This window comes from Sciurus vulgaris, assembly GCF_902686455.1.
Source record: "Sciurus vulgaris genome assembly, chromosome: 8".
In the NCBI taxonomy this organism is placed as follows: domain Eukaryota; kingdom Metazoa; phylum Chordata; class Mammalia; order Rodentia; family Sciuridae; genus Sciurus; species Sciurus vulgaris.
The window spans coordinates 24,171,497-24,185,870 of record NC_136468.1 but is presented as its reverse complement, the minus strand read 5'-3'; positions in this window follow the sequence as shown (position 1 = coordinate 24,185,870).

Here is a 14,374-nt window from a genome sequence, read left to right as displayed (position 1 = left end):
GACATTTTTGTGTGACTTAAATGAGTAGCTGTGTACACATTATATGATTATTCACCTATTGCTCTTGGTAGCTGATGAAAGTGAAATATTTACTATAAAGTAGAAAATTAACCAATAAAGGAACTAAACATACGAGGATGAGGAGGGGAGGTGGTGACATAAAGGAGTTGAATCCTCCACTCCACAGCAGAAGGTGATACCTAGAATGTCTCAATTTGAAGCAATGAGCAGGACATGGTGGCACAAGCCTATAATCCCAGTGACTTGGGGAGGCTGAGGCAGGAGGATTGCAAGTTTGAGGCCAGCTAGCAAACTTAGTGAGATGCGGTCTCAAATTTTTTTTAATTTTTAAAAAAAGGGCTAGGGGTGTAATTAGTGGAAGATGTCACTGGGTTAAGTCCCTGGTACTTCAAAAAAGAGAGAGAGAAATAAAGAAATGAAAAGAAAAGAAAGAAAGAAAAATTAGCTCTATACAGTCTTATGAATGGGGGTTTCTTCTAAGTAAGACTATTTCAGATTGGGTGATTCAAAGAGTATTAGTTTCTCATTATTCAGATTCAGCTTGGCTGGCATTTGAGAATCTTTGACTTAACAGCCAGTCCTGGAGGTTAGGGAGAGGGAAGGGGCTTTTAAAAATAAATAATTAGGGGCACCATGGCACAAGCCTGTAATTCCAGTGACTCGGGAGGCTGAGGCAGGAGAATCACAAGTTGGAGGCCAGCCCCAGCACCTCAGCAAAAGCCTGTCTCAAAATTAAAAAGCAAATGGGTTGGGGATGTAGCTTAGCGGTAGAGCACACCTGGGTTAAATCTTTAGCAGTGGTGCATGCCTGTGATCCCAGCGGCTCAGGAGGCTGAGGCAGGAGGATCTCGAGTTCAAAGCCAACCTCAGTGACTTATCGAGGCACTAAGCAACTCAGTGAGACCCTGTCTCTAAATAAAATATAAAAAAGGACTGGGGATGTGGCTCAGTGGTCAAGTGCCCCTGGGTTCAATCCCTGGTACCAAAAACAAAAAAAATCACAGCCTGTCAAGTGTGGTTCTATCCTGTTGCCCAAAGTCTGTTCCCTACCATCCTGTCCATTCATAAAGTCAAGTAAGAACAAAGGTGGGGTTTTTGTTCTCCTTTGATACACTCCACAGCCAGGTGAGAGGAGCCAGGTGAGTCCTGTGTGCTCCTACAGGACTTAGGGTCCAGCCATGCAGCCTTGAATGCCAAGGTGAGACAGCTCAACTGGAGGGCCTTGGCAGCCCTGCAGGAAGGAAGGGCAAGGCCTCTTCAGTCATAGGGCAGCAAGCACCCTGCCCAGCTCCAGCATCAGTGAAGAGAGCAGGCTTGAGATGACCGGAGACTCTGGCCACTTACTATTTTGGGACCCCATACCAGGCCAGGAGCTTTAGAACAGTATTGCAAATGGCATCTGTCAAGAGAGAAAGCAGCTGTTATTCAGTTTGTCACCTCAGAGGCCAGAGACAGGTCAGTTTATCCTTCTTAAACCTAAAGCCTCTTGGCTTCTGGAGCTGAGGAGATTCTCACCATGACTGCCACGGCCGTGTCCCCCAGTCTCCCCAGCCCCTTGTAAGGAAGCAGACTTGCCTACTGCACAACCCCAAAGAAATATATTCAGACCAGGCATCTGCGGTACCTGGAGTTTGTTTTTTGTGGGTTTTGTGTTTGTGGTTTTTGGTACTGGGGATTGAACCCTACTGCACTTTACCACTGAGCTACATCCCAACCCCCAACCCGTTTTTCTTAAAAATTTGAGACACGGTCTTGCTCAGTTGCTGAGGCTGAGGCTGAAGACTGGCCTCAATTTTGCTAATCTCCTGCCTCAGTTTTTGAGTCTCTGGGATTACAGGGGGTCAGCACCATGCCCAGCATGCATCTGGCTCTTATGTATCACCAGAACCAGAACATCTTCCTGAAGACGGCCAAGATCAGAATATGGTTCAGGATGTCAGCATCTATCCCTTGCTCACCTGCACTACCCACAAAGATATGAAACCCTAAGAACGATGACCATAAGGCTGCTTAGAGCTGCCTGCACAATGGCGTGTGTCAGGCCTAGATCGCCAATTTTCCATCTGCTCTGCACCCCACCACACCTGCAAACTCTGCCATGGTAGCCCAGCATTTTTTCTCAGCCAACCTACACAGGAACGTAAGCCTGGCGATCCTAGCCCCATTTCACAGACTGGTAGGCCAACGCAAGCCAAGGTAAGTGGTTTGCCAAGGCAGTTCCCTGGCCCTCAAAGCCTAGAGTAAGGATGCCCAGTCAGTGATCCTGCAAAAGCACATTCCCAAGAGCTCTGATCCTCCAAGCACCCTCCCTCGGCCCAGTGGCTGATGATCCTGGATCGCCACCGACAGGTCTCTCAAAATGGGACATTTCCCCGGGTGGGTGGAGCTCGGGGCGGAGCAGCCTAGCAGCACGGCGAAGCCCCGGATGACCCGGGAGGCTGCGCTGCAAGCGGGCCCGGGAGTCCGCAAAGAGCTACCTTGTCCACAGCCGCCCGCCTGCCCCGATCCCTGCCGACTGGGGCAGGACGCCCGCCGCGCACAACGCTGGGGAGCAAAGTCGTGGCTTTCAGGTCGCAACAAGATGGCCTCGTGTTCTCGCTAAGGCGTCTCCAAAAAGCCTTCCCGGGTGGCTTCTCTGCCGCCCCCTAGCGAGCAGCGCAGCCCGGCGGCGCTCCACCAGGAGGTGGCCCCCGCCTGGGGGAGGCCAAGCAGTGGCGCTGGTTTGGGCCACCGCTAATTGAGCACAGGATACCGCCCCGCACCGGGCGGGGTTGGATGCACCCGGGACACCGCGCTGCCTTCAGGGAGCTTCCATCGGGAGGAGGCGAGGAGACTGACCGGGAGATTTACGGTGTAGAAAGTTCGCGAAAGCCTCCAAGGACCGACCCAGCGTGCTTGGGGGCGGGGGCTAGAAAGTGGCACCTACACCAATTTCCAGACACAATACCCTGCTTCCAGTGCCTTCGGGAAGTGGGAGGAAGCCAGGTGCCAGATGCCAGGAGAAGCCCAGGAAAGGGCGTGGGAAATGAGGAAGGCGAGACCAGCGGGCAGCTCGGGAAGAGCGGGCCAAGTGGTCGCCTCGCCTAGCAGCCACACCCCTCTGGTGCCACAGGGAGCGTGCCCGCAGGAGGCAGGCCCTCCACTCGCAGACACAGCAGTGGTCTTGGCCACTTCAGGCCTGGGCACCCGGGGCGCACGGGCTTTCAGCTCCTGTCACCCCACCCTGAGCAGGGCCCCTTGTGTCGTGACAACCTTCAGGACACAGCCACCCGCAACCTGGGGCAGCTCCTCTAGAGGCTGCCCAGATGCCTAGCCCTGGCAGGAAGTGAGACAAGGACCCTACGTGGAAATGGGGCAGGGGCGTGCGTCACCGAGTCTCGGACCCTCCCCATTGAAGCTGCTCAGGGCCCAGAGCCACTCTCCGGCGCCTGCGCAGCCCCCACGCCGCCAGACAGCAGAGGGCGGCTCCCAGCGCGGGAGGGGGAGCCGTTCCGAACCGGAATGATCTGGTTTAGGGCTGGCTGTCTCCCTCCTCCTCTTTCCCGCCCACCCCTTCTCCCGCGACAGGCTTATTTCTGCCGCAGTCCCTGACCAAGGTAAACAGGCGGGTGGGGGAGGAAAGAACGCCCTGTTTCCATGGCAACCCAGAGGGCGGTCGACATGGTTCTCGGATGTGTGAGTGTGACTTCGGATTGAAGAAAAAGACTCACTGGAAAAGCCCTTGCATGCTCGTGGTGGGAGTCATTCAGGAACACTACGTGGACCTGGTGTTGGAAGGAGGGGGCCGTTGGGCACCCTCAGTGGAGTGGCATATGAGCTGGGGCCTGGGGACAGAGTGCGATTGCATCAAAAACTCAATCATTAACCCAGGAAACAGAAAACAGATACCATAGCTCCCAGGCCTTCCCACGCCCACCTGACTGCCCTTTTCCCAAAGCCCTTCCATGGGTTAACTCAGCCAAGGGGCAGCCACAGAGCTGGGATCAAAAGCCCCAGGGACACAGGCCTGTACAAGATTCTGTGTGAAACAGAGATTCCTAGTTTCCCAACTGGGATGAGCTGGGAGGACACTACTCCCCTAGGAGCCCCTGGCTGGCCCTGTCTTCCTCCTGCTCCCCTGGAGCCTGATAGCTCAGTGTGGGATCAATGGCTGCAGCAAGAGTGGAGCCTCAGGGAAAAACAGAATAACTCCTGCTTGGAAATGTGGTGTGGGTCACAGGGTTACTCCCTACCCCTCCTGAAGGCCAAGGACTGTCCCCATGTTACTCTCCAGTAGTTGAATTAAGTCCCGACTGATCAAAGCCCTTCTCTCAGGAGCAACCTGAGGGGGTCAGAAACCTCTCTAGGCTTCTTGTCAGATTCTGCTGGAACTCATTCCACTCCTGGGGTGTGAGTGGCTGGCTTTATCCTTCAGCTCTCGCCTATGTTTGAGGGAGGGCACTATGGGTGGGTAAGCCTCCCGCCCCAGCAAAGCTGAGTGAACCTGGGTAGCTTCAGCTCCTGAAGCAGCAGCAGGACACTGGCAGGAAGCTGGATCCTTCTAGCTCAGTTTCCCCAGGCTAGACAACAAATCCTTCTGGCAGTGAGGCTTCTAGGTCCAGGAAAACCAGGCCTTAGGCCTCCTCTCTTATGAGACCTCAGTTGCTTGTGGTCTACCCCGGAAATATCTTCAGGATAGGACTGAGGGCAAGGACGAGAACAAGGCAGAGCGACCTGCTTTTCCTTGCAAAATTCCAGAAATGCCACTTCTTCTCTGCTCTCTCCATGGCCTGCAGATTCCGAACTTCCTTAACCTTGACACCTGCCTCTGTCCCTTGGCTCACGCCAGCCACAAAGGCCTCCCTGATGCTCCTTAGTAGCTCCCTCTTGGGTCCTTGACTCTGCCTAGAATGCTGTCCTCCATACCTACACCATCAGTTCTTTATTCAAATGTCATCTCAGTGAGGCAGAGCCATGGCTGGGTACCACCAGTGAGGCCACCAGACTTTGGTGCCCTCCCCTCCCCTAGCCCAGTCCTCTTCCCTTCTCCCTTCGTGATCATCTTGTTCATTGTCTGACTCCCACTGTAAAATGGAAGTGCTGTGAGGACAGGAACTGCTTGCCTGTTCTGCTGTCATGTTCCCCAGAGCCACATATACGCTCTTGGATGGATGGATGATGTGTTAGTCAGCTTTTCCTTACTGTGACCAAAATACCTGACAAGAACAACTTGGAGGAGAAAAAGATTATTTTGAGCAGACAGTTTCAGAGATTTAGTCCATAGGGGGCCGACTCCATTGCTCTGGGACCAACGTGGGGCAGAACATCATGCTGGAAGGGCCTGGCAAGGAGCACTGCTCACCGCATGGCAGCTGGGAAGCAGAGAAAAGAAGGGGTGGCAGGACACGCCCCCAGTGACCCCCTCCTCCACCCGTGCCCCACCTGCCTACATTTACCACCCAGTCAGTACATTGAGACCAGGACTGATCCAGTCCCAGGTCTCAACCATTCCACCTCCAAACCTTCCTGCAGTAACAGGAGCTTTGGAGGGACACTTCACATCCAAACGGTAGCACATAAATGGACCATAGGTTCAGTCAGTTGTGTCCTCCAAACAATGAGATTTGCACTGCTGCCTTAAGACAGGCTGCAGAGTGACAACATGCTTCTGATGAGGCACACACAGGCTTGCACAGGGGTTACTACTAACTAAATAAGCAGCAAAGTGGCTTTAGATGCTGCTACTTCTACCAAGCTTGGTAGCTCCAGCCAGACTCGAGTCCTATGCAGCAGTATCTCTAGCACAACTGGAGTGCCAGGGCCCTGCCCATTGGGTACAGCAGGGAAGACAATAGCTCAGGTATGCTTCTGCCCCATGCCAAGGACTTTTGGGGATTGTGCCCAGTTAGTGGTGGTGAGAAAGACCCGTCCCTGTGCATTGGATAGAGATGCAGGGGTGAGGGAGGAGGGGAAGGGACCACCTCTCAGAACCACCCTGGCTCTGCTCTCAGGCCTTGACATGTGCAACCAGGGACTGCACGTGCCCCTCTGTTTCTCGAGGCTCCCGCCTAACCAGTAACAGCAGGTTCTAATAGTTTCTTCAGTTGAAACTTCCACTTGGAGCATGAGTCACCTTCAATTTCCTGCCTGCCTGCTTCTTTCCTGATTGACCTGATAAATCCAGGATAGCTTTTATTGCTTTTGGCAAAAAACTGCCATTAAGATTTACAGAGCCTGAAGCTGGTAGAGTGTAATCTTCAGAGTAATTTACACAGTAAGTTTCAAAAGATGAAAAGTTAGCATTTCAGAGGTAATTTCATAAAAAGGATTATCAGATTAATCACTATGTCAATTTAATAGTGGTGTCTAAAATAATTAATTAGCTTTCTTGAAGTCAGCAATGCAAAAATGGACTTAGAAGGAATACAAATGGCTGTGCCAGATGTAAGTATGTTTTGGGCAATAGATCTTGAAAAAACTCTTGCTGGAATTACCTCCTTGGCAGAGGGTCTGGCGTGGGTGCCCTGGCACAGGACACCTCGGTGTGTGACTGCAGGAGGCTTGTCCCTGCTGCTGAGGGAAGGCTGACCTGCCACATGTTGAATTGTCCTGCAACACCTGGAAATTGTGTCTAACCAAGTCGAGCGGCGTGTTGACAGGTTGCTGTGATGGAAGGTCCAGGTGTGAATTGCATCTGGCTTGTGAAATTACCTGAGTGTTCCAAGATGGAATACAGTCAGCACTGCCTGTGCTAGTTATAAACGTCTCCTCAAGGTTCCATGGCTGCCACGTATCCGGGAAAGGTATGTCCTTAGTGTGTGGTGGGCTGAATGGCATCCCTTCCAAAACAGAAACCATAGCACCTTGTTCTCTAGGTTTTCTTTTAAAGAATTAAGTCAAAAAAGAGCTTTCTACTAGGGTTGCGGAACTCACAGGCTCTGAGCCTGGCGCTTGGGGGGCCATGTGACCTCTGCTTGGGGACAGCCTGCCCTGAGGAGAACAAGCCAGCTGGGCCCAGCTGGTCAGGTGCATGGAGCCACTACAAGAAAGCCTCTTTGACTTTGAACAATATGTGGGTTTGGATCTCAGCAGTTCTGTTAGGATGGGTTCTTCTGGACCTGGCCTTCTTCCTCTGTAATATGAGAAAATCCTCCCTGAAAAGGTTGTGAAGATCAGGCACAAGATTAAAAAAGAGGTACCAGAAAAGTGGCCAAAGGTAGGTGTCTGGTGAGACATTCCTAGGACCACGGAGCCACGTTTAAGAGCCTGTGGAATGTGTGGTTCCGGCCACACGAGTCGCCCGGCACACTCACGTCTTGAGCTATGCGCTGCCCAGGATTACTGTGCACCTTCAGGGAAATGTTCTTCCTCGCCACCTCACACCTCAGATGGGCCTCCCCAGCCTGAGTGGGCCAGAGTGTTACCCAGGGCGATAGTGGCCAGTTCCTCCAGAAGGGGACCATTGGCCTAGAGGCCTTGGTACTCAGCCAGTGCCAGGGCGCAGTTTCCACAGCTTGTGAGGAGCCTGGCGTGGGGCAGCAGGATGAAAGGGGAGCCAGCCAAGTGGCTCAAGTCTGCAAGAGTACCCTTTAGTGTGGAGACGGACCTCAACCTACTTCCTCAACAGCCCTTTTGGGGAAGCAGAGCCCAAGCTGCCTCCTCACGGTGCTTCCAGGCCTGGCTCCAGTTTCCATCCTGCCTCCCAAAGATTCTCCATTCTCTCTCTCTCTCTCTCTCTCTTTTTTTTTTTTTTTTTTTTTTTTTTTTCCTGGTGACACAACACTTAGGACAGGGTCTAGTCCGCCATTGCCAGAGGAGCATGTGTGGGGATCTTCACTCCCAGGTCTAGACGATTCGGCTCCCTCTCTGTGGCTCCTAGAGAGGGGGGAGGCTGGCTTGCACCCCTGGAGTGCTAACTGTGGACCAGGGGGCAGTTGGCCTCTTCATCTTTCACGGATTTAGCTTCGGGTTCTCCCCCTTGAGAAGCGGGTGGCTCCAGGAAGAGCGCTGGTAAATCCTAGACTGCGGCTTGAAGGAAGAATGAGATGAACGTTCTTGTTTAGAAAGTAATTTCCTTCCTCCGTTGAGACTTTCCCATATTGTTCCACTGGGGACCTTCTGTGAGGGCCTAGAAATGCCAACACTTCCTAAAGAGTCCGTGTTGGAATTTTTGACCTGGAATAAGAAACTGAAGGGGGCTGGCTTAGGGTGGGGACTGCGGCATGCCGGAAGCCAGTGACATTTTAGATATAAGTTGTTCAGAGGCCTACATTTTCTTCATTTTTGTGAAGGCGGATCCTGAGTGGTGTCCTCCTTCACTGCCCCCCCAAGCGGGAACACAGCCCCACGTGGAGCGTTCATTCCCCACCCACTCTGCAAGGTCACTTTGTAAGGGCCAGCTGGTGGCTTCCTTGTTATTGCAAAGTGATTTAATTCTTTTATGTTCTACAGATTAAAGTCCTTCTTACATTTCAAAAGGCCAGATGGGAGCCAAATAATATGGCCTGTTTTGTTTTGTTTTTCAGCTCTGAAGATGGAACCCAGGGTCTCACACATGCTCTACCGCTGAGCAACACCCCCAGCTCCAATATGGTCCTTTTGGTTTTAATAAGACCATAAATGGGATAGGACCGCGATGGCAAAGATGACTGCTGGGTGCCCTGGGATTTGTTGCCCAGAGGGCTTGGTAAGCCCTGAATTACTTTCATACTCGTCCCTACAGGGAGTGTTATCAGTCCCTATTTTCCAGAAGACCCCCCCCCCCAGAAGATTCTTGTAATGATTTCTGCAGAATTCTGCACTTTACAGGCTTCAATTAAACTCTTACTTAACATGGGGGCAGCGGGTGGTGAAAGGCTTGTGGAGACATTTGATCCTGAAAGCCCCCAAGACCTCTTGTTCCCACCAGGGGCTGCCTGGCATTGAAGACATGCTGTCCCTCTCCCAGATCCTGCTCTCGAGGTCTCACGGTGAGGTGCAGCACCAGGGTCTCTCCCTGCAGAAGGGTGCTCACTGCTGCTGGGCTGGAAGAGGAAGCAGTGGGGTAAGGGCTGGGAGGGCTGAGCACTGAAACCAGGTAAGGTGACCAGGCTCATGAGCCCTGTCACCTTGCCTGGCAGATGTAGGCAGGGTACCACCTGCCACTGGCCTCAGCTGTATTTTCTTTTGCTCTGGATCTGCCAGAAGGAGCCTGGTCCTTATTCTCACATGGGGAGGGCAGGTGGGCCAGAAATGGCAAGTCACCCCAGGCAGGGGTGGGTGCTGAACAGGCAGCTAAAGGTATGTGGTCATTGCAAGAGGGGTCCCTCCACGCATGGCTCTAAGGGTCCTCAAGACCCTCTCTAACTTGTCGCCATTTTATTTCAGCAAGTAGCTTAGCACAGGCTGTGGGCAGAGCTCCCACATCAGGGGCTGGGGTTGTGGCACGGTGCTACTGCATGTGCTTAGCACACACGAAGCCTGGCCCAGCACGCATGCATACGCACACACACACATACACACACACACACACACACACACACACGAACCCACATTAGATGCTGGGGAGCAAAAAGAAAATGAGCCAGGTGTGGTGATGCATGCCTGTAATCCTAGCAGCTTGGGAGGCTGAGGCAGGAGGATCTCGAGTTCAAAGCCAGCCTCAGCAAAAGTGAGGTGCTAAGCAGCTCAGTGAGACCCTGTCTCTAAATAAAATACAAAATAGGGCTGGGGATTTGGCTCAGTGGCCAAGTGCCCCTGAGTTCAATCTCCAGTACCCGCCTACCCCACACAAAAAAGGAAGGAAACAAGAAAAAACAGAAATGGGTTTACTCTAAAGGATATAAAATGATGAAACAAATCTACTCACAAAATGGTGCAGTGTGATGGGGGCTAATCAGAGGAGATGTTAAAAGTTCAAGAACGTATACACAAAAGGATGCCAGTGACCCATGGAAATGACTGCTGCCAAGTGTGAAGGTGGCCCCACCCCTGAAAACACACACCAGCAAGTGGTGAGCCCCGCAGAGCAGGCAGGGGTCTGTGTGAACCAGCTGCAGCCATGGCGCTCCGGCTGCGTGTGCTGGAGAGCTACTCGGGATCTTGTGGAAAGGTGCAGGTGGCAAGCCAACCCTAGAGGTTCTGTCAGTGAACCAAGTTAGGGTGAGCCTGCACTTTACATAAGGTCCACAGATGGCTTCTGCTCTGAGCCACACTTTGAGACCACAATCAGGAACTCAGACCAAGGCCTTTCCCTGGAGCAGTCCCAGGGGGTGAAATAAATGGGGAGAGTCCCTGTGGTGTGACTCCTGCTACCAGGCAGCACCCTCCACAGCTCAGTACCACACACACATACTTCCTACCGCACATACCACACCCTCACAACCCACCATGCACACCACAAACTCTCCGTCCCCCCCCACTCCACATACACCTCACACCACAAACTAGACACACACACACACCATACGTATCACACACGTACTCCCACACCCCTCCATGCCCCCACAAACCACATACATACCACATACCACAGAAACTGTACCCACATACCCCAAATCTATCAGGAGCCATTCACCCCTGGCCTCCAGTGAATCTGTGACTCGAGGCAGGCCAAGTTTGCCATGCACGCCATGACCAGCAAGGAGACTAGGGTCCTGACCATGACTCACTTGGCACGTCTTTGCCATTAAAGACAAACTGCGTCATTTCCTCCCACTGGCTCAGGCTGCGCAGAAGAGTGAAGGCCCCTGGCTATTGTTCCTTTACCAGCTCTGCTGTTAAAGGGCCTCGTACCTCAGCACTGAGATTTATTGATCTCATTTTGCAGACAGAGAAAATGGATACAGGGGAGGAAAGTGATCAGCCAAAGGTGAAAGCAGCCAGGGCCCTGAGCAGATTAAGTGTTCAATAAATCCGCAGACTGACTCGGAAGGCAACGAAAGGCTGCGAAGTGCCAGTGCCGGAGGCCAGATCCCCCCTGCAGTGTCAGGAAAGAAGGGGAGTGCGGCCGCCATGGCTCCTGCCCTTCTGGAGCTAGCTGAGGAGAAGGCTGGCCTCCAGCTTCCCCACCCCACTCCCCGCTCCTGTTTCTGGCAGGAGAGAGCAAATATAAGTGACCACCATACGGACACGAAAAACTTCCTGGTCCTTTGGGGCTGTTGGCACAACTGGAAAGGCTACACCTGGCATGTGGCATCTGAGTAATTGCCCACATCCAAAGGGTAGCTCAGAAGAGCTAGCAGCAGCTTGCCTGAAGAGCCACAAGGGTCAGGACAGCATGGCCACTGTGGCCCTCCCTCCCTCTCCCTACTCAGGTCTAGCGGGTCAACTTGGCCCACGGAGAGGGTAGAATCAGGAGCAGAAGCTCCCCCCAAGATGCCGGCAGGTCTCCTACCACTCCAGGGGAGTGCTGGGTGTTCCAGGGGCCCTTTGTGGCAGGATTCATCACTACCACTGTGGGCCTCTCTGTCCATGGGCATCCTGTCCCCACTCCCACGCTTTCAGGGACCTTTGACTAGAATTCAGTGAAATGTCAACCTGGGTTTCCTGTGGGTGAGGAAGAGAGGGCAGTCAGCTCTGGAATACACCGGCCAGGAGTTCAGCCGCAGGATGAAGGGACCCGGCCACCTTTGAACCACTGCAGCTCTTGGCCCATGATAGGGAATGAAAACCAGCTGAGCTCCTTTTGCCCACAACTCACCATGTCATGGAAAACTAGTGACCTAAATGTCATCAGAGAGGCAGCATGGCTGTGCTGGGGGAGCCAAGGTTGCCTTGGGCTTCCCTGGCCAGGGCCACAGAGTTACAGCTCCTCTGTATGAGTCACCAGAGTGCCTTTTCCCTCCAGAGGGAGGACTACCCTGTCCTTCTATCTGGTTTCTGTCCTGCCAGATTCTCCCTGGGGCAGTAGTAGGGCCTGGGCCTTGCCCTCCTCGGGGCTGCCTCAGGTGGAAGCGGAGCTGAGGGAACGGTGGCTGCTCCTGCTGCCCTCACAGCTCGAAGCACCTTCAGGATATGGAGGTGGGCAGGGTAGCGGGGAGCAGCTTGGCCGGCCAGCTCAGAGTCTCATCAGAGCCATGAGAGGCAAACAAGGGCCAGGGGCAGAGCTCCCGGGCGACTCTGAATTCAAGCCAGGAGCAGGTGGCCATGAGAAGCCAGGTTCCAGGCTCATCCTCTGCAGGCCCCACGGGAGCCCCGGTCCCTTTCTGGTACCAGCTGTGCAGCTTGGCATGGAGCCACTCCCAGGAGGGCGCACAGTGCACGGGGCTGCCAGGGGACTGGATGCGTGACTCACTCCCCACTTGCTAATCACTCCCTTCTCCTTCGCCGCACTTCTCCACAACCTGCCTGCCCCTGGAGGAAAGCGTGCCCATCTGACACCTCACCCGCCTGCCCCTGGCTCCCTGTGGCACATTCATCTGTCCCCGTCGCTGTGTCTGCTCTATACTCACCCCAGGCCCAGTCTGTTCGCTCCTGCTCCTGCCTCCTCCAGGATGGTCTGTTGCCTGCCCCCAGCCCCGTCCTGGTTAGCTGTGCACCCAGAAGGCAGGCTGGGTCCATCCAGGAAGGCCCCTGCAGCCTCTCCGGTCACCTCGGGGGAGGGAAGGCTGCAAGCCTGGAGGTGTTCAAGGAGCAAGGATCAGTACAGTGGTCAACTCTTCTTTCTCAGCCACCATGAGGTCTTCCCATGACTTTCCCTCAAGGGAGGCAAGGACCCGACAGCCTCTGGTCTCTACTTTGACCAGAAGCTGAAAGAACAGTCTAACCCAAGGAAGCAGTGGGAGGTCCTGGGAGTCAGACAAGGCTGGTGACCTGGCACCAGAGTGGGCATGATGGGGAAGGGAAAGGAGAGGAGGAAACAGTGCAACAGGTTGGTTGGTTCCTCTGATGCCAGCACCAAGTCGGCTCGTGGCACTCCAGGCCGTCTGTAAAACGACAGTCCAACTGCTTGATCTTTAAGACCACTTCTAAGTTTTCCTGAGCTATGACAAGATGCAAAACATCTCACTTAAAAGCTGAAGCAGCCAGAAAAGCCAACACTACCTGCATGGGTTATCTTATAAGAATGAGCAATGTCTCTTTCGTTGGGACAGACACAACTGGCTACCCAATCCCGCAACCTGCCTCACAAGACCCTGCCCTAGGAAGGGCCTGTGTTTGGTTTAATGCTGTGCTGTAGCTGTCTTAAAATTCTAGAACAGAGGGCCTTTGTTTTATTTTTGCTCTGAGTCCTACAAAGTATGTAGCCAATATGGCTGAAACACTTAGAACATTGGTTAAAGGAATTTAACCAATTCCTTTGAACTAAAGGACTTTTTGGTTCTGGATTATTGTTTTCAGTACCCAGGTAAGGGAGAAAAGGTGAGTCAATTAAGGAAGGGCTTGATGAGACTGACATTTTTCAAAGGGACTGATGAGTCTGACTTCCACAGCACACTGTCCCTGGAGTCAGCATAACCAAGACTCTGTGGCACATTTGGATATGTCCCACAATGGCAGAGTCATGACATCCATCCTCTTCTAGTGCTAGGATTATGAGCCAGAGATAATGATGGTCACGGAGAACAAACAACTAACTTCCCAGACTCCCTTGCAGGTAGGTATGTCCATGTGATGATGCGCTGACCAATAGGATGTGTGCAGAAGTGTCTGCCTCCATTCAAACTTCCTTCACAAACCCCTGGAGTATATCCTTTCTGCTAGGTTGTTAATTTTTTTTTCTCTATTTTTGATATGGGGGTTGAACCCAGAGGGCTTTTACCACTGAGTTATACCCTAAGCCCTTTCCCTTTTTTGTTTTTTGAGACAGGGTCTTGCTAAATTGATGAGGCTGGCCTTGAACTTATGATCCTTCTGCCTTAGCCTTCTGAGCCACTGGGTTTACAGGTGTTTGTCACTGTGCCCAGATGGTTGTAATTTTGATCAATAACATAGCAGGAAAATGTTAAACCCTTGAACTAAAGGAGTTAAATTTGTTGTATAATTTCACACAGTAAAAATTTGTGGAGTTGCCTTTGTGTGTGTGGTCCTGGGGATTGAACCCAGGGCACTCTACCACTGAACCATATCCCCAGCCCTTTCAATTTTGAGACAAAATTAGTTGACCAAGATGGCTTTGAATTTGTGATCCTCCTGCCTCAGCCTCCCGAATTGCTGGGATTACAAGCATCCATCATTGTGTCTGTCTACATAGTTAATGTTTAGTTCCTCTGACAGGAAGATGAAGTCAGGGTTCCATCTCTACAGGGGATGTTAGTTAGGGCAGCAATAATAAGTTGAATCTGGGCTCTGTTGGTAGAGTGCTTGCCTTGTAAGCACAAGGTCCTGAGTTTGATCCCCAAAACAAAATAAGTTGAATCTTCCATATGTGCAATGAAGAGCTGAGCAGGGTGAG